General features: G+C 38.9%; 1 protein-coding gene across 9 annotated transcripts in view; it reads right to left on the bottom strand.

Moving 5' to 3' along the window:
- FHIP1A (FHF complex subunit HOOK interacting protein 1A) overlaps positions 1-18689 on the bottom strand; it is a 368975-nt gene that overhangs the window by 320090 nt on the left and 30196 nt on the right. The gene's annotated exons all lie outside the window — the stretch shown is intronic.

Here is an 18689-nt window from a genome sequence, read left to right as displayed (position 1 = left end):
GACTTTTGATTGCATGAAGAGTCAAAGATGACACCTAGGTTGTGAGCCTCAGTGACTTCAAGGATGGTGACATCCTCTACATTAATAGGAAAGTTAGGAATAGCAGAAGGGTTGGGGGAAAATAGAATGATACAGATTTAGACATTACAAGTTTAAGATTAGATATCTACAAAACACCCAATCCCAGATGTCTAATAGGCAGGTAGAAGTCAAGAAAGGTTGTAACTGGACAAGTAGCTATGAGAGTCATCTACATAGAGATGATCATTGAAACCATGGGAGCTGACACGATCACCAAGTGAAATACCATAGAGGGAGGAAAGAAGAGGACTCAGGTCAAAGCCTTGAGGGATTACCAAGGTTAGTGGGTATGTGGATGAAGATCCAGTGAGGAACACAGAAGAGTGGCCAGACAGGTAGAAGAACCAGGAGAGAGCACTGTCACAAAATCCTAGAGAGAAGAGACTATGAGTGATTGACAGCATCAGGATTGCATATAGATCAAGAAGAATTGAGAAAAGTTCATTTAATTTGACAATTAGATCATTAGTATCTTTGGAAAGGGCAGTTTCAGTTGTATGATATCTGAAGCCAGACTGCAAAGAGCTAAAAAGAGGAAATCAGAAATGAGCCATGGGCAGCCCCCAAGGCTCTGTCCTGCGCACTCTTCTCTCTCTCCTCTATACTGTTTCACTGGGTGATCTCATCAGTTCCCATGGTTTCAATGATCATCTCTATGCAGATGATTCTCATCGCTACTTGTCCATCCCCAACCTCTTTTCTGACCTCCCCTCTCACATCTCCAACTGCCTATTAGACATTTTGACCTGGGCATCTGGTGGCTATCCAGTTTTAAATTTACTACATCCAAAACTGAACTCATTTTCCTCCTCAAACCCCTCACTATTCCTAACTTTCCTATTGGTGTAGAGAATACCACTATCCTCAAAGTCACCCAGGCTTACAACCTTGCCACCTAATATAGCTGACCTTCTCAAGGAGTTTAGCCACAAAAGGGAAGAGAGACATGGATGATAGCTAGTAGATGGATGGACCAAGTGAGGGTTTTTTGAGGAAGGGGAAACATGGGAAAGCATAGATCACATCCTTATCTGAGACCAAAAGCTTCTTAGCTACACTACAGCCCACTACACTTTCACTTCCATTCTCCTCCTTTCTCCACTGGACTTGGGGAAAACAGTGGCTGTCTCCCTTCTCCCTAGGCACCCCTCTCCTCATTAGTCAATTATGGATGACTAGGGGGGCAAGGGGAACCTGCCCAACAGCTGTTCTCCTTCCTATTCTCAGACAAAATATGCAATGGTCACTGTAGGCACCGAGGTGACCAGTTCACAGGATCACATTCTGAGCTAAGCCTCCTTCCTCTTTTCTAGGTCAAGCCTGAGTTTACAGCCCACTAGATGTGGATTCTGACCCCACAATTCCCCCAGAGCAAGGAAGCCAAGAAGCAAGTGCAGCTGGGCAAAACAAAGGTCAAAGCATTGAACCTGGAGTGAGGAAGACCCAAGTTCAAATCAGACTTCAGACATGAGCTGTGTGACAATGTCTGCCTCAGTTTCTATAACTGTAATATGAGGATAATAACTGCACCTGTTACACAGGGTTGTGAGGATCAAATGAGAGACCTGTAAAGTTCTTAGCATAATGTCTGACACATAATAGGAGTTTAATAAATACTTATTTCCTTGTTTGTTTGCTTCCTTCTCCAGAGGAGCACAAGCACATTCAGCCCTCTATCCTCTTTGTATTTCCCAAGCCTCTGGCAAATTTTGAGCACTTTGGCAAATCATTATTAACATCATAGGACCGTCATATTAAATGTCAGACTCAAAGAAACTCAAACTCACACATATCTAGATCCAGGTAAAGCTTGCTCAGAGGTCATCTAGTCCAAAGCCTTTATTCTGCAGAGGAGAAAACTGAGACAAAGTCAAACAGGTGGTAATCTTCAAAGACAGAATTTGAACACAGGTCCTCTGATTCTAAAGCCAGTGTGACCCTGGGCATTTAACTCTTAAGGCAGTGGAATTGTTATATGTATATACAGTATACACATATATAAGAAAAATTGGGGACAGTGTCAGAGGGAAGACACTACAATTCAGGAAGCTGGAATAGGCTTCCTGCAGAAAGTGGGACTTTCCAGTACCTCCTCCTTGACAGGGTGGGGGAAGTACAGAATGAGACATTTATTTTCAAAGACAGACAATGGGTAATTTGTTTTGTTTGACCACAGACATTTATTACAATGGAATGTTTTCAAAGGAGGGTGGAATGAGTTAATAGAAGAGGTAAATGATAGACTTGAAAAAACAATAAAAGGAAAGAAATAAAGTATTTTAAAATACACAGAGGAAAACAAAAACACGTTCAGAAGGGGGCACAAATTAAAGGATTTTGTTATTAGCTTATTCAATTTAGCATATGTGTTTTTAAAAAAAATAAAGCAATAATAAAATCTTACAAAAAAAAATGTACAGAAACATGGAAAGTCTCATATTATATGATGAGAAGAAAGTACAGCCAAAGGAAAATATACTCACTGACCACAACAACATAAGTAAAGTCTTCCTGAAGAGGCAACAGAACTGCTGAAATAATCTGATCAACGTTATACTACCACATTATCCAAGTTCAAGGGCACATTTCTATTAGCAATCCATAAGCTAATTGTTTCAGAGAATGCATGTTGGAAAATGGGTTATTTGGATGTTTGCTGGGCAGTGCCTGCTGAGGAAGGGGAAGGAAACAGGGATTTATTAATCCCCTACTATGTGTCAGGCCCTGTGCTAAGTACTTTACAAACATTACCTCATTTACACCAAAACAACCTGTGTCAATACATTTCTTTAAACATGCAAAATTACAAGATGGGGAAAGGCATTCCCTGTGACTGATGAGAAGCAGTCAGGAGCTTTCCATTTCCCCTGCGATGGGAAGCTCTTGGTAGGAAGCCATGAGAAACAAGATGAGAAAAGTAGGTGGGAAACCCCCTCAAGGGTAAACCCAAAGCGGACAAGATTAAGCTTTAATTATCTCTTCCAGCGCTTGGCACCATGCTTCACATGTAGCAGCAATTTCAAATAGCTGTTGCTTCATGAAGGAAGAATGAATGAATGAATGAATGAATGAATGAATGAATGAATGAATGAATGAGTGAATGAATGAGTGAGTGAGCGAATGAGTGAGTGAATGAGTGAATGAGCGAATAAACAGCCCTGTTTGCCAGGCTAGAAAGTTGAGAATGTATCATAGAGGCAGTGAGGAGTCAGAATTTTTCAACCTGAGTGTAACAAGATAAAGGAATTGGTTCTAAAAGATTAACCCGCTGACACTGTGCAGCAGAGAGGTCAGTGATCCAGGGGTGAGGCCATCAAGGACTGTTCAGAGGCAGAAACAGACCTTTTTAAAAGGATCACACAAAAGTGAGAGATTTTTCATAGATCAATAGACTTGGTTATTTACTGACTATAGGAAATAAAAGAGAGAAGGAAGTGAAAGATGACTTCAAAGCCGGAATCTGCAGCCTTCTAGACATGAAGTACGAAGTGCCAAGTTACTGAGTTTCAGTTTTCTAGAAAGCTGGGAGGGCAAGAAGTGAAAGGATAGCAATCAATTCGAAAATATATTTTCCTCCAATCTTAGGCAAATTAGAGAGGGTTAACAAATTCTTTTAAAATGCAAATATCCCTATGAGAGTTAAGCCTCATTAACACCTTAATGTGAATGATTTTAATTAGGTAGCCAAATCACTTTCACTGAGATCCCAAGCTGAGACCAACCAAACTACAAGAAAGGATGTTCTGGTGTAGAACTCATATAAGACCGTACGTTGTCTCGGGGAGAGAGGAGGGAGGGAGGGGGAGCAAATTTAAGACTTATGGAAGTGATTGTTGAAAAGTGAAAACAAACAAATTTATTTAATTTAAAAATAAAGAAATAAAATTTTAAAAAGAGAAAGTTTTGTTTTAAGAAGCTAAAAAGGGAGAGAGAATTATGAACCAAGAGACACTTGGGAGAGGTCAGGTCTTACTAACCTCTTCTGTTCCACTGAGATCATTTCTCCTTTGAGACTGGCACAAGGATGACCACCAACACCTATTCCCAGGTTTGAGGTTCTCCCCTGTATAGCTGAGAAAATGTAGTGTCTCTGATGGACAAAGGAAAGTCAAGAGGAAAAAAAAAGAACGGGCTTGAGTGTGAAGCTATGGGAGCTTCAATTCAAAATACGCTAAATTTTAGGTGATGGCATTGTGTCCAAATAGAAGTATCCAGCAGGCACTTCAGTTGGAAATAAAGAGTTGAAGTTTAAAAGGCAGCTGTGGATGAGGGAGAGAATGCTGGACTTGGCAATCAGGAAGACCTGTATTCAAATCACAGATCTGACACTACCTGGCAGATTGACCTATAAGCATTTATTAAGTACCTACTGTGTGCCAGGCACTATGTTAAGTGACAGAGACACAAAGAAAGGCAAAAACAATCTGCCCTCAAGGAGCTCACATTCTAATGGATGAGACACCAGTAAAAAAGATCAGGTTTTAGCTGAGACTTAAAGGAAGCCAGGGGAAGAAAGGAAGCAGAGACCAGTATGAAGAGCATTCCAAACACTGGGTACAGCACATAAACTTCAGTTTCCTCATCTGTAAAATGGGAATGATAATGGCACGTCCTCAAATGAAGAACAATTGAGATCATGAATTAAAGCATTTTAGAAACTTTACAGTACTACATAAAAGTCAGTTTTTAACTAATAAATACTGTGCAGACACAAAGATGCCAAAGCTATCAGCAGAGAGTGATTGTACAAGTCATTAAGACGGTTGTAGAGAGAGAGGGCAGAAGGTTGATTGCTAGGGATTTGCTCCCAGAGTTTTAATTCAATAAGCATTTATTAAGCCTCTACAACCTGGCACAACAGTACAGATTTAATAAATGCTTGCTGATTGGTTGGTTGGTGGGGGGAAAAAAGGAACCACAACTGATCAGAGAGGTACGAAAAAGATCACAACAGGGTAGTACAACAGCTTCCATCCTTTTCAAGAGCAACCACACACGACAGGAGCTGTGACTGCTAGTATCTTGTGATTGTAGAAATACATGAGGACAAAAGCTACTATGAATTCCATTTTCAGACAAATTTTTACTCGGTTGATGAGAAGCATATCTGACCCTTTGTAAAACTCAAGAGTTGGATGTTCAAACTACCACAGTAGCTTGTGCCTTTCCTCACTGGTTATCTCCAATTTACCTTGTACATCTCTCGTTAGTACACAGTTGTTTGCATGTTGCCTCCCCCCTGGGACTGGGAGCTCCCGGAAGACACAGACTATTTTTGCCTTTATTTACATCCTCAGAGCTCAGTACTATATCTGGCACACAGTAAGCACTTAATAAATGCTTTCTGACTAACTACGGGGGTGGGGGTAGAGACAGAGAAGGTCAAAAATACACTCAGAGCAGCTAGGTGGTGTCATGGATAAAATTTTGGGTCATGGAATCAGGAAGACCTGAGTTCAAATCTAGCCTCAGACACTTAGTAGCTGTGTGACCCTGGGCAATTCACTTAACCCTGTTTGCTTCAGTTTCTTCATCTGTAAAATGAGGTGGAGAAGGTAATAGCAAACTACTCCAGCATCTTTGCCAGGAAAACCCCAAATGGGTTCACAAAGGGTTGAACAGGACTGAAATGACTCAATAACAGTAAAAGAAAAAAAAAGATTTTTTTTCTTTTAGGCATTTATGAAGCAGCCTGTCAGCACAAAATCTATGACTCATACCCATGTGTTATTGATGCTAAAGATTAAAATGACTGCTTGAGCTTAGTGACCCCTTGCAATAACTTGTGGGGCACCCTAGAAGTCCTCAGCCCACAAGTTAGAAATGACTGGTGTAGCATCACAGATGAGAAAAGGGGGAAAAAACTTCCAAGAAAAGAGTGGTCCACTGTGTCAAATGTCAAAGAAAGGTCCAGAAGAATGATTGAGAAAAAGCCTTTGGAACGTCTAAGAATAAAATACATTATGTCTCCTTGGTTGGAGATACTAGATCCCTACAAAGGCCAATAGAGTGGGAGGAGTTTCAAAGCATTAAGGAGGGAGTTGGTGATGAGGAAACTGACAATAAACAAACATGAACTATTACTTCAAGAAGTCTGACAGCGAGAGTAAAAGACGATATGTACTTAAGAATATCATTTATCAGTAACTAAAGAATATAACAGGTTTAAGAAAAAGGTGGGTGGTGTTTTTTTTATTTTAAAAATACATGTACAGGAAGGAGTCAGAAAAGAGATTCTAGAGAAGACAAAGAACTTAAGAACCATGTCCTTACAAATCAAAAGTGACAGAACCTAAGGCACAGAAAGAGAGAATACACTTCTTCCACTGGACCCAGATTAACTGTTAAGAGGATGGATGAGGAGAAACAAAGAAATGCTGAAATAAATGCACTCGATTCTAACCCTCAATTCTGGCAGCATTCTGCTGCAAGCTAGCTTTGTGATCACCTCTCTGGATCTCTGGTAAAGTACAGGAATTGGACATCTAAATGATCTCAGTAATTAATACATAGTAAGCACTCAAATGCTTGCTTGTTGCCTCTAGGGTCCCTCATAGAGCTAAAATTCTATAATTCTAACAGCTTCAGATTTACTTGCACGTGACATGGAGAGAAAAATTTATTATTTGACTCACTTAAAGGAAATTTGATCTTTCCTTCTGCCAAAAGAGGCCACAAGCTCTCTACAATTTAATACACTGACTAGCTATGCCATTCTGACACTGTCAAGACATTTAATCTCTTGGAGTCTTGGTTTTCCCATTGGTAAAACAGTTGTGAGGATTCAATGAGAGATTCTAGGCAAGGTGATGTATAAATCTTACAGCACCATGTAAATATTTCTAAATAATATTTTATTTTTTCTCCTTAATCACATGTAAAAATAATTTTTTAATATTTGTTGGGGGTTTTTTTAAGTTTTGAGTTCCAGATTCCATTCTTCTCTCCCTTCTTTCCCTCATCTGTTCTGTGAAGTCTGGATTCAGTCAAAGGGCCACAGTTGAAGACCTAGAGGGCTACATGTGGCCACGGATTCTCACTACTGGGATAAGCAATCTAATATGTTGCTACATGGGCAATCATGTAAAACATTTTTATATTAGTGATTTTAGCACCATATAAATACAAAAACTGTGATCATTATCATTATTATTAGGGAAATACACCTTGAGACTTGGGGTGGCCAAATATTTAACCACCCTGGAGTCAACCTGGAACTGAAGCTCTTCAGACTCATCAGAACTCATCCTTAAAGAAGAGACACAAAGTCTACTACCAGGTCCCTTCCTTGAAGCTCTGCTGGCTCGATAGGATCTGCCAGAGCTTGAGTTCCAAAGATATCAACTTGGCTGTCTATGTAACTTTAATGTATAATCAATGAGATACAAAATAATATACATCTCTACAAGGTCATTTGCAGGAAAAAAAGATATTTTTGAGGAAACAAAAAAAAAGAACTTTTAAAAGCACAAAAAAATCTATAACATGCCTGAATATGTCCCAATATTACAAACTTCATAAAGCAGTCTTCATTTTTCCTTCAAAAGCCTAAAGTACATGCTGAGTGAAATGAGCAGAACCAGGAAAATGCTACACACAGTAATAACAGCATTGTGTGATGATCAGCTATGATTGACTTAGCTCTTCTCAGCAATACAATGATCCAAGACAAATCCAAAAGACTTGTGATGGGAGATGCCATCTACATCAAGAGAGAGAACTATGGAGTCTGAATGCAGATCAAAGCATGTAACTTTCATTCTTTTTTGTTTTTCCTTTCTCATGGTTTTTCACTTTTGTTCTGATTCTTCTTTCACAATATGACCAATGGGGAAATATGTTTAACATCACAGCATGTATATAATCTGTATCAGATTGCCTGCCATCTTGAGGAGGGGGAGGAGAGTAAGGCAAAGGAAAAATTTGGAACTTAAAATCTTATTTCATGATTACAGTATATATAATCATATTAGAAAGTTGCCTTTCTGTCTGCCTTTATGATATATTTAAAGAATGAGAAATTTTGCAACAAGTATTGCTGAGAAAGTATCTCAAATATATAGAGAACTGAATCAAATTTATAAAAAATACAAGTCATTCTTCAATTGATACATGGTCAAAAGATATGAACAGACAGTTTTCAAAGAAATCAAAACTTTCTCTAGTCATATGAAAAAATGCTCCAAACCACTATTGATCAGAGAAATGCAAATTAAAACAACCCTGAGGTACCACCTCACACCTATCAGAGTGGCTAATATGAGAAAAAATAAAAATGCTGGATGCTGGAAGGGATATGGGAAAACTAGGACACGGTGGAATTATGAACTGATCCAACCATGCTGGAGAACAATATGAAACTATGCCCAAAGGGCTATAAAACTGTGCACACTCTTTGATCCAGCAATAACACTACTAGGTCTATATCTCAAAGACATCCAAAAAAGGGAAAGGACCTATTTGTACATAAATATTTATTTATAGCAGCTCTTTTTGTGGTGGCTAAGACTTAGAAATCAAAGGGATGTCCATCAATTGGTGAATGGCTAAACAAACTATGGTATATGATTGCAATAGAATATTAATGTGCTATAAGAAGTGACAAACAGGATGATTTCAGAAAAACCTGGAAAGACTTACATGAACTGATGGAAACTGAAGTGAACAAAAGCAGGAGAATGATGCATTCTCCACACAGTAACAGCAATGTTGTTTGATGAAGAACTGTGAATAACTTTTCTATTCTCAGCAATACAAAGATCCAAAACAATCCCAAAGGAATAATGATGAAGCATACTATCTGCTTTCAGAGAAAGAATTGGTAATGATTAAATACAGACTGAAGCATGCTATCTCTCACTTTCTTTTATTCAAGTCTTCTTGTACAAAATGTTTAATATGGAAATGTTTTACATAATTGCATAAGTATAACCTATATCTGCTCACCATCTCAGGGAGAAGGGAGGGGAGAGAGGGATAGAATTTGGAACTCAAATAAAAAAAGTTTAAAAACTGAAAAAAAAAGAATGAGAAATTTTGCAAAGTCAAAACCAAAAATACGTCTCACACAAGCAATGTTTTACACCCAGTTTAACAGTGGTAAGAACCCCATATAATGAGCTTATCTGTCTCCACTTCTTGACTATATGTCACAGGCTATTACAAGGAACCATTTGGTTTCATTCAAATCCTTGAGCTGTAGTGAAATTTAATTATTTTGTATACTGCTGGAATCAATGGATCATTGATGTGGCTTAGGAATCTTTTTATTATTCAGAGATTCTTGTGGCAGTGAGATCTATAACGCATAAGGGTACCTGACCTATACCACTGCACATGCATAGTTCTGAAAGCAACTTCCAAACCACTGATTGAATGGTGTCCCTGAACAGGTCAATATCACCTTTCTCCTACAGCAGAGAAAAACAGCCAAGGTTATTTGGCCGGAAAATGAATCAATATGCATAAAGTAAGTTTAACAAAGTTGGGAGCATTACCATACTTTCAACAGAGCAGAGCTGACAGGCATTTCATTGATCACCTAGTCCAGCCCCCTCAGTTTATAAAAGAAGAAAGTAAGGTCCAAGGAAAGGCAGCTGTTTTTCTGAAATGACAAAGTGAAAATCAGCAGTAGGATTTCCATAAAAACTCTGATTTCAAAACCAGCATTCTTTCTACTATGCTACAATTCCACTCTAATTCACACCAAAGGAGAAAAGGAATGAATTGCTTCTCAACGTTAGTAGAATGTGAGTTCCCTAAAGCCAGAGACCTTTCTATAAATGTATCCACAAGATACATTAGTAAATTCACAAGATACTTAGTAAATGTTTGTTGTTACTGCAACCATCAGTATGCTATTTTAAGTTCAGAAACGTCACTGGCTGTTCAGAAAACGCTAGCAAAGAAAACCATTCACTTGTCTGACACTACTATGTGCAAGCCACTCATTCATTCATTTAACAAGCAATGATGAAGCATCCATCACTCACCAAGCAGGGTAGTATGACTATTAATTAATCTCTGCTGCTGGGGAGGTTGAAGCTGGTAGATTTTTTGAACAAGAATTCTGAGCTGCTTTAGGCTAAACCAGGGGTGGGGAACCTGTGGCCTTGAAGCCATATGTGGCCCTCTAGGTCCTCAAGTGCAGCCTTTTGACTGAGTCCAAGTTTTATAGAACAAGTACTTTATTAAGGGGATTTGTTACGTGAAGTTTGGATTCGGTCGAAGGGCCGCACTTGAGGACCTAGAGAGCCACATGTGGCCTTGAGGTCTCAGGTTCACCACTCCTGACCAATTTAGTCCAGTATCAATATCGTGAGCATTCCTGAAAACGAAGGGAGACCAGACTGCTGAAAGAGGGGCAGATCCACCTAGGTCAGAAACTGAGCTGAACTGATCGGCAATGGGATTGTGTCATAAGTGGCCTATGTACTTCCAGCCTAGGGGAGAAAGCAATATTCAGTCTCAAAAAAAGTAAAATAAAATAAAATAGAAGCATCTATTATTGTCTAAGTGGCACAGCTGTTGCTCCTCCTTCTTTCTGAAGAGGAACCATGACCTCATGGGGAGATGTCTTCACTTGCTCATCTGGCCTCAAGACACTTACTACCTGTGTGACCCTGGGCAAGTCACTTAACCCTGGTTGCCTCAGTTTCCTCATTTGTAAAATGAGCTGGAGAGTATCTTTGCTAAGAAAATTTCTAGTAGGGTCACAAAGAATCTAACATGACTGAAAAATGAGACCTCATTTGGAGTTTTCTTGCATTTCTATCTTCAGTGCCTAGGACAGTGCCTGGCACACAGAAGGAGCTTGATAAATGTTTGCTGACTGACAGATTTCCTCCCTCACCTTGTTCAATTGTTAGTGTTTCCTCCCTCCTGAAATTACTTTGTAAAATATATCTATATTCATATGTATTAATATATGTATCTTGTGTGTATGAGAGTGTGTACGTGCTGTATCCTCCCAGTAGATTCTAAGTTCTTTGTGAGGAACAACTATTTTTTTTAATCTTTATATCTCTAGAACCTAATATAATTCCTTGCACATAGGAAGCACTTAATCAAATTGGTTGAAAGAGTAGCCTGAACTCTTTAAGCCATAAATTCTAAACCTATTGCATTTATGTAAATATCTTAGTCAGGCTTGAAGCTAAAATTTTTCTCTAGGGATGATTCCTCCAAAACAACACACATCCCAAACAACACACATTTGGACACTCATTATTTAGGACGTTGTCCTAAATAATCACACTAGATTCAGTCAGAAAACCAGGGCTTGAATTTCAGCTTGGCTATTTACTACCTGTGTGACTTTGGGCAGGTCACCTCCAGTTTGGGGTCTCAGGTTCCTCACTCGTAAGATGAAATTGTTTGACAATATGATCCGTGAGATCCCTGTGCGCCCTAAAATCAACAGTTCTAAGGAAGAAAGGGAAATGAGAGACAGACAGACTGAGACAGACTGAAAACAAGTCCCTGGAGAAAATTATTTTACCTAGAACTTCCTTTTTAAAACAATGTTGTTTTTCAGCAAAAAGAGAATATAGTCAGGGCACAACATGGAAGGTGATTTGACTGAATAACATCTGGTAGGGGATGATTTAATGGAGAAGTTACAGGGTCCTATATTATCTTCAATTTATGAGATAAAACTGGGCAGCCATGTGTTTGCTCCAATCATTTTGGCTTTTTCCATTGCTGTTCCACCATTTCTCACTTTGTCATAGAGTTGTGTACATGAACCACTGGGATACTTTTGATAAAGGCCAAAGACTATATTCATTTAAAATGCTGCCTGGGCAGTTAGGTGGCACAGCACATAAAGCAATGAAGTCAGCAAGACTTGAGTTTAAATCCCAACTCAAACACTTAACATCTGTGACCCTTGGCAAATCACTTAACTTCCATTTGCCTCAGTTTCCTCTATCATAAAATGGCAGTAATAACAGCACCCACCTCACCAGGTTGTTGTAAGGATCAAATGAAATGGTATCTGTAAAGTGGTAAGTACAGTGCCTGGCACATAGTAGGTACTTAATAAATTCTTGCTCTCTGGTTTGGAACTATGCCCGAAGGACTACAAAAATGTGCATACCCTTTGCATACCATGTGCACACCAGTAATATTGCTTCTAGGACTGTATCCCCAAGAGATCATAAAAATGGGAAAGGGAACCACATGTACAAAAATATTTATAGCAGCTCTCTTTGTGGTGGCCAAGAACTGGAAATCAAGGGGATGCCCATCAATTGGGGAACAGCTAAATAAATTATGGTATATGAATGTAATGGAGTACTATTGTGCCATAAGAAATGATGAACAGGAAGACTTCAGGGAGGCCTGGAAGGACTTATACGATCTGATGCTGAGCAAAAGGAGCAGAACCAGGAGAACTTTGTGTACAGTAACAACCACAGTGTGCGAGAGTTTTTTCTGGTAGACTTGGAACTTCATGATAACGTAAGAACTTAAAAAAAAAAATTCCCAATGGTTTTCTAAGGCAAAATACCTTCCACACTCAGAGAAAGAACTATGGAATTCATTCACAGTATGTAGCAGATCATGTTTGTGTATGTGTGCATGTGTGTGTGTGTGTGTGTGTGTTATGTTTTGATTTGTTACATGATTTCTTCCATTTATTTTAGTTTGTCTACATAGCATGACTATAGTGAAAACATATGCAATAGGAAAGTATTTGTAGATCCTATATAGAATTGTATATCATCTTGGGGAAGGAGGGGAGTGGTAGGGGGTGGGGGTGGGGAGGTCAAAATCTAAGTTTTATGGTAGTGATTGTAGAACATTTAAATAAATAAATAAATAAAATAATAAAAAAAATAAAAAAAATTATTGCTCTCTTCTTTCTCCTTTCCTCCATTAGAAATGTATAGCATGTGTTGGGTTTTACAAAGCATTTTCACATGTATGGTATCTTGTTGGTGTTATGGGGCAGGGACTGTCTTTTCTCTCTTTTGGTATCCCTGGCACTTAATATAGTGCCTGGCACATAGTAAGCCCTTAATAATATTTATTGACAGACAGATTATGGCCAGGAGTCAGAGACACTATGGAATGAGCCCTGGGCTAAGGAGTTGGGGAAGATGGCAGACAGGGCAGATATCATTAACCCTATTTGACAGATAAGGAAACAGGAGTTAAGTTACTTTCCCAAAGTTACATAGTGAGTTAATGACAAAATTAGAAACAGATCCTATTTCAGGACACTTTGCATTGCACTTCATGTATTTTCAGGATACCAGTCAACAGAAGTCATCCAACTCTTCAAATACACCAAGGTCAGTGATGAGTCCAAGGATCTAAATATCCTGCTGCTGCTGGGTTATCATCCACTGGCAATATTCCTGCACCTTGTATCGCTTCTCAGAAATCACATATCTCCTCAGTAGGATCTCCCAAGAATATTAGTGAGTTCTATTTAAACTAGATGAGCACATAGCAGGTCAAGAAAAACAATCTTGCTAAAGAACACTAGCTAGCTATCACAAACTGACCAACTGTGATTCCAAGAGCTGAGAGGAGGTTATTGCGGGGAAATACTCAGAATGTTCAAAGGGATCTGTGATCTCAGTGAGCTAGATACTCCCTTAAAAATGCAAATTACAGAAACCCTATGATATAGATACTATAGGTGTTATTATATCCATTCTGCCAATGAAGAAACTGTAGCTCAGGTAGGCCAAGTAACTTACCTGGAGCCACATAAAATATACATGTACTGACCATACAGTTAATCTGGCACAGGGAATATATTTCAGAAAATCATGGAACAAGATGATCGGCAACCTCATGTTGTAATAAGTAGTTAGAAGTCCATCCTTGGAATCATAAATGCTTGGGGTCAAGTCCTGCTCCTGATACACAACACTAGCTGTATGACCCACAGGCAGCTCACTAAGATATCTCATAGTATCTCAGGCAACTCACTAAAACTAAAATTTGTAGTCAAATCGCTCATCTTCATGAATGGGGAAAAGTTTCCACACTGGCAAGTCCCCACATGGACAAATGCACAGGGTCTGGAAGAAACAAACAAAGGAGGCAGGGGAGCAATGAGAAAGAAAGAATAGAAATGTCTGCAAAATAAAAATCCATCTAATTCGTTTTCTAAGTTGGGTTTTTATCTTACTCTTCAGTAAGAAGGCTGGATTGCTTTTTATGATCTGTAATAATATTTCCCTTCCAGATTAGCAGGTCTATCAAACAATTCATCATGCTCCTTGCAAATCTAAATGGCCCAGTAATACGACCATAATCCCAAATCCTTTATTACTCCTTTCTCAACTAGAGTTTTAAATTGTTCCACTCCTGTCAGAACACCTCAGCGCATTTCGCTCTGTCCTCTATAAGTACATCACCTCTTGTCATCATCATGTAACGGAGCCAGGGACTATATTTAAAAGGTATAATCTCTCCCATTAACATTTCATGGCCTTACTGCATTACAATGCTCAGCCAATGGCTTTCCACTGAGACTCCCCTGCAGTAACAGGTTACTACAGCCCAGCAAGATCCCAGGGTCACCAGCCACACACTTTGCTTATGTACAACTTTTAAATCTGCACATCCCTACAATTCTTACTGCACAACCAGAGAAGCTTCCAGAGCAACAATCAGCCCAGTGCTGAAGAAACAAACCATTCTTGCTGCACACGTCTCTCATTTTAAGGTGATCCCATCCTAGCTAGGGATGATTTTTCAAAAGTGTTTAAGAGTGATGTGTCTGTGAAATAATATTGGATTTTATTTATATTATTTGGGGAAGATTTTTTTTAAAGCTTTAGTAGACCACTAAAAAAGCAGTTAGAGTACTACACTAGGCAGCTGGGTGGCACAGTGAATAGATGAATAGAGATCTAGCTCTGGAGTCAGGAGGACCTGAGTTCAAATCTAGCCTTAGATACTAACTCAGATAACTAACTAGCCAACCCTGGGCAAGTCATTTCACCCTGTTTGCCTCAGTTCCTCATCTGTAAAATGAACTGAAGAAGGAAATGATAAACCACACTAGTATCCTTGTCAAGAAAACCTCAAATGGGGTCACAAAGAGTTGGACATGACTGAAAAAGACTCAGCAATAACACTGGGCATCAAGATATCTGGCATTATAAAGAGGGAGCAGGCTTTGGAGTCAGAAAGATCTGAATTCAAATCCTGCCTCTTACACTTTTTAACCTGTATTATCATTGGCACATTCACCCAATCTCTCAAAGCCTCAGTTGCAAAGTGAGGACAATAATACTTACATCACAGGGTTATTGCAAGGCTCAAATAAGATCAGAGGATCTCCAAGTCAGAGTTGGAAGGGATCTCAAAAGCCATCTAGTCCAATTCTCACATTTTACAATTCAAATCAGCAAGCATTTATTAAGGACCTACTATGTGCCAGGTACTATGCTAAACACTGTGGATTTGAAGAAAAGCCAATCTCTGCTCTCAAGGAGCTCACTGTCTAATGGGGTGAAATCAGGCAAACAACTGTGTACAAACAAGATAAATTGGAGATCTCAGCAGGAAGACACCAAGATTCAAGATGACTCGGAAAGATTTCTTGCATAAGGTGGGACTTTAGCTGAGACTGAAGGGAGCCAGGAGGTCAAAAGGGAAACTAAGATCCATAGCAGTTACATGATTCTTCTAGATGTCTACAGGAGTAGTCACACAGAGTCTAAGTGGCAGAAGGATTTGAGCCCGAGGCCTCCTACTCCAGATCCAATGCTCTTCCCAAACAGAAGTGAATATCTGCAGGCTGTACTTTAACCTAGAAAATCACAAATTAGCATTATCTCTGTTGTAGTTTTGGTTATTTTGTCTATTACTTCCCAACTATATTTTTAACTTCATTAAATTAATTTTTAAAATTAAATTAAATTATTTTTGGTTACATTTTAAGTTCTGAACTGTCTCCTTCCCTCTCTACCCACCCCACACTGAAGAAGGCCACCATTTGATGCAGAAATAGATATAGGCTTTCAATTCTTTCTGGGTTTTACTAGTGCTAAATAGAAATGTTGATGATTTATGTGAGTTAATTTTACATCCTCCTACTTTGCTAAAATTATCAATTGTTTTAACTAGCTTTTTGGTTGGAGTATATCATCATATTGTCTGCAAAAAGAGACAGTTTTATGACCTTACCCAGTTACATTTTATTCTGCTTCTGGCACACTGGGGAGTTTGCCTGACTCTAGGAATTCTGAGGGCCCCATCCAACTAGCTGGGAGAGAATCTGATACTCTCGTGTAAACCTCAAAGCCCTGTATTAATACCATTTATTATTACTGTCATCCAAAGCCACAAGCACTTTAAAGCACCTATTAATATTACAAAGTACGGTGTCAGGTATTAGGGATACAAGTCCAAAATGGAAACGCAATTCCTGCGCTCAAGGACATCAGGCCTTAGGGGACACAACATGTAACAACGTTGCTCAGGCTTTGCTACTGTCTGTCTATGAGACATTGGACAAGTAACTTAATTACAATACACAATGTTACAAATCAAGAACCTGAGCCCAAAAGTGATAATCTGTTCATCCGGTCTATAACCTCCTAAAAGGTTGTTGATGGTCTACATTGTCCCTAGTGCTTTGTTCAGTTTATAGAAGATATTTAACCAAGGTTTGCTGCCTTGTAGGCTATCTATGAAAGGTAGGTTGATTCTGGAAAGTCTTTTGGAAATATACCCCAAAAGTTAATAGGGAAACGACTTCTAGGCCTACACCTTAAAGAGATGAAACTAAAAAGTAAACAAAAAACCAGCCCATATATACAAAAATTACTAGTAACAGTTCATTTTGCAGTAGACAACACCCAGAAACCAAGGGGATTTCTATCACTTGAAGAACTGCTAGACAAATTTTGTTACACATGTAATGAAATACAACTGTGTCATAAGCAATGATTTAGAGAAATTGAGAAAGGCTTATGAGCTGAAGCCTGAAGTAAGTAGAGCCAGAAAAACAATGTACCCAGATTAACAATAGTCATGTGGAGACAGACAGCTCTTTGTACTCAAGATGCAGAACGTGGCACACATTTTGGGACATGGCTAATGCGGGGATTCATTTTGTTTGCCTAGGTACATTTGTGACAAGGGGTTTGTTTTCCTTTTTTCCTCCCACTGGAAATAGGGAACAGAGGAAGAGGACTGGAAAGAAGAGAAAATAAATGCTTTTTCACTGAAAAAAGTTTTTAAAGGAAGAATTTTTTTTTTTAATAAAAGGGTTGCACTAATATCTCCATGGTCTCTTCCTGCTTTAAAATTACACAAACTTACTTATCTACGAGAGCAATCAATTCTCTTTAGGGTGGGTATTGGCCAGGGCTCCAGTATGTGGAATGCCACAGATTCTGGTAATGGGATTTTATTTAGTTACTTTCAGGTTTTACTGACAGTCACACTGACAGGTAGAAAACACAGGCTCTCTTATTCTGTCTGCCTGCATTCGTGAGTTCTCAGGGCTGTCTTGACTGGCATTGTTTATGGAGAAGAGTCAGCATGCCACAAAGGGAATCTGGTGCCTATAAAGGCTCAAAAAGAAAACATTCAAAAGATAACTCACTCACACAAACAGTGATGTTCTCACATGACACAAAACACTCACTGTACAAGAAAAAAATACACTCTCTTCCTTGAAGCAATATTTTAAAACTGAAAGCTATTTTGAAGATTAGTACTAGGAACAAAACACAAACTCCCTGGGTGCAAATAAACACACCTGACAATAAAAGAGCAATAAAACTTTTGTCCCTGGAGACACCACTAAAGGCTTCTTGACAAAAGTCAGCTTAGAAAAGCATGGGTCCACTATTATGGAAACATGCATATCATGTTTAGCCAAGCACATTTTCTCATGGATGAACAAGGAGAAAAGTCTAGTGTTAAGAGTAGCCTGAATGGAGCCATGATAGATGTGACTCACCACTAGGGAAATGATCTTCAATACCTCCTGTTATCAGGACTGCATGCCTAGGCAGTTTGCCATAGATTAAAACACTCTAGATTGCATTAAAATGCAATAGATTTGCATGAAAATGCAAGATTCAATTTGCATGTGCAAATTTACATTCAAATGTTAAATCAAAATTGTAATATATTGCATTAAAATGCAATAGATTTGCTTTAAATTCAACTTTAGTGTTGACTTACAGTAGGGAAGGCAGGTGGTACACAGAACTTTTTTTCCATGTTTAGAGGGTAAAGGCATGGCATCAGGCCCCAAAGCAGACCACAAATACAGGATGCAGTCACAAAAATGAACACTGAAGGAATAATTTGAATAGTGCAATCTGGCAAGAACCCACAGTCCCTTTCTTCCAGAGGAAGAACGTAGTCATGGTTCTGTTAGTTTTCACACTAATAGTAGGCTAATATCCTGAACACATATCTCAGCAACCCAGGAATGTAAAACACTTCATTACTGTTAATTCTAGATCACAACCAGCACAGAGGACAACAGAAGCCTACGCATGTTCAAGGTAAGGTTCAAAAATGGGATCCCTGGTTACTTTCTACCAAAGGCTTACAACCTTCCCTAAGAAACATGCAATTTGCTTAAAATTGACTAAAATATAATAAATAGT

Source organism: Notamacropus eugenii, chromosome 6 (genome assembly GCF_028372415.1).
Source record: "Notamacropus eugenii isolate mMacEug1 chromosome 6, mMacEug1.pri_v2, whole genome shotgun sequence".
NCBI lineage: Eukaryota > Metazoa > Chordata > Mammalia > Diprotodontia > Macropodidae > Notamacropus > Notamacropus eugenii.
The sequence above is the reverse complement of the archived record's forward strand: the minus strand, read 5'-3'. Positions and strand labels throughout refer to the sequence as shown.